Below are 2,996 nucleotides of genomic sequence, written 5' to 3' on the forward strand. Positions count from 1 at the left end.
TCAGCGATTATCCTGGCATCCCTATTAAATCTCCATAGATACATAGCAATACATACATATATAAATAATTGTAAACAGAAAACTGAAGCAATGAATATGAAGATACAGATCGAAGATTATTTTTTAAATTAGATTTTCTAAGGTTTAAATACTCAATAGTAAAAAACTGCGGTTTTATTGCACTTACTCCAAGGACTCGTGAATCCTTAATCTAGAGAGTGTATATATTGTACATATTAGTGTAATATTGATAAGCGCTTTCATTTTATTGTTATATTTATCTTTATACATAATATACATAAATTCATACCGTTTTCCCAAAGCCTCCTCTTCCCGTTTTAAGTGATTATTTCAAAAGTGATATAGGATCATCGCTTCCTGGGGGTCTTAGTGGGGTGGGTCTGACAGGGAAGGATGCCCTTTGGAAGTACTGTGTACCGATTAAGTCAAGCCCAGAGTCCACTTATAAGTTTAAATTGAATCGAATGATATAAGATCTAAAAACGATAAGTTTAGATGTAATTTAACGCAAAGATTTTATTATTTTTACTTATTTATACATAATTTTATTTTTATTTTTGTATAAATTTGATAATTTAGCAATATTACTTAGTGCTCCAGGTTGTGGCTGATTGTAATACTTATCAATAAAAAAAAATTTCTAACAAATACAATGGTTAATGATACATAATGAATATATTCATTACACGCTGGTAATTTGAATCTTATTACAACATAAGGTTTTTTTATGTCACTTGTTACTTACGTAAGATGAATATGACGTCGCAGCATCAAACGCATGGTGCACTGCGCTATATCAAGGAAACGTAACACTCGGATTAAACATGCAGTTCCCAATAATGTGGTACACAAACAGGCAACTATCACAACGACCTGAATGAACTGATGAGAGCTAGATCAAGAACGCCAAGGTGGGGAAAATATTTGTTCATGAGGAACACTTGTGAGGGCGATGGGTGTATTAGTGTTACCCGTTCGGCCTTCACGGCCTACCAACGTCAGGTGTTCGCTCCATTGCATTTCTCACAGATAATGACGACCAGAAATAGCCTAGTTTTAATTAATATCCATAAAAAAAAAAAGTTGACGGAACAAATGAAAGTTAATGATACTCAAGCCCGAAGCATAAAATCCATCTCACAAGAACATACATCTGCAAATAATTTTAAAAACTGATTTTTTAGGGTTGTAATGCTAATATTACATATACATATATTTAGTCCATATGCAAACCACAACAGGTAGTTAACTACCATACCATTTGATGGAATTGTTAAACTATGGTATTCGTTTAAAACAACTAATTAAATTTTCTATAATTTAGTATTTAAAATTTATTCCACTAGGATCCACCGTTTAGGATATTAAGGCGCCAGACCAAACTAGTCCTAAATAATCGTAATTCTTTAAACTAATTCACTGCTTAGTATATTTTAGAACTGTTATAAATGCGTTTCCGTTTCATTTTTGGACTCCATAATACAATAACACAGTTTTTGACAAAATTTGAAAACAAAATTCTTTTCATGGTTTACGATATTCGACTTTGCCGAATTAATAAATTATACCTCTCATTTGGCGCAGAATTTAATGATGTTTCATTAGTTATAAGTAATTTGTCAGGATGCGCAGTTTAGAATTCAAGAGCGAAAAACAATTAAAAAATACTTTATCTCATTACTTTATTTATTAACTAATTAATTGAGATAGAAACTAATTACTTGCATTTCTTTATTTGATGAGCTTGATTGAATGCATGGGCCTTCTATACTATTACGGAATGATATTAATGATAAAGTAATTTTATAGCATAAATCTTAAGGATTCATTTAGTTGCATACTGCTCGGGTACCTTCCTATAAAGTATAATAGTTTGTTAAAATGAAGCATATTCAGAAAATATTTTTATTTAAAATCAATAAGGAAAATATAACAAGGATCTGAACGATAGGATTTGCAGATAAAAGGTGAAAGCTGGAGGAGTTGGGCTTATATGTAAGTACAGTGTTTTATTATTGTTATTCTATTGTTTTGAATCAAAAATTTGTAGCTCATATCATTCGTTCTGTTGTCTCCTTAGTTGTTATAAATATAATTATATAACAAAAATAAAATTTTTGATTCATTGAAGAAAATTAATACAATCTCCCACAAATTAATACAATTAAGTATAAATGTTCAAAAATATATTCATACAATATATAAAGAAATAGAATAATAAAAGACAAAAGAAGAAAAAGGAAAAAAAATGATAACAAAGTACTCACTGAATTAAAAGAAATAAAAAATTAAATCAAAAAAATGATAAAAAAAAATATAAATAAAGAAAATACTATCATGATTTGTATAAATAAAAATATGAATTTATACCAAGAATATAGTAAAATAAAACTGATCAAATAATAATTTATTAAGACAAAGATAATTAAATTTAAGTAACAATAAAATAAACACACATAATTATTACATTTAATTTTTTATACAAAGCAATATAAATGATCTAAAAGTAGTAAATTTTTATATATATTTCCAATAAATTGTTCCGTGGAAGTAGATAAAAAAAAACTTTAGATGACAAAAATGAAACATGTTAAATCAGCTGAAAGTTGCATTTTTGATTGTAAATATTTGTTTTTATATGTAGAAAAAATTGTACGAAATTGGATTACAAATGATTTTTTTTAAATAACTTGGAATTTTCAAAAGTTGCAGTTTTCGAAAACAATTAAAAATAGGAGGTCTAGTCTTTTATGTAACAAACCCTTCAATTTTTATAAATTCATTACTTTAAAAATATTTGAATCATAAACGTTCCACTGTTAATATTTTTATACTATTAACGTTGCAATTTTTATTTAGTATAATTTTGTTGACTTATTCTTTTTAACTCCTACAATATCAGTAATAGTCACCCATATTATGAAACAAAAAATATAAATGAATGGAATATGGTCCGGGTGCGGTCAAATAAAACT

The 2,996-nt window shown here is 27.5% G+C and overlaps 1 protein-coding gene across 1 annotated transcript in view; it reads right to left on the reverse strand.

Annotated features, from left to right (window-relative positions):
* Nucleotides 1-2,996, reverse strand: part of LOC106686172 (cordon-bleu protein-like 1) — a 114,198-nt gene that overhangs the window by 14,021 nt on the left and 97,181 nt on the right. The gene's annotated exons all lie outside the window — the stretch shown is intronic.

The sequence above is a fragment of the Halyomorpha halys genome, unplaced genomic scaffold, assembly GCF_000696795.3.
Source record: "Halyomorpha halys isolate HHAL.00 unplaced genomic scaffold, Hhal_1.1 Scaffold788.1, whole genome shotgun sequence".
Taxonomy (NCBI): Eukaryota; Metazoa; Arthropoda; class Insecta; order Hemiptera; family Pentatomidae; genus Halyomorpha; species Halyomorpha halys.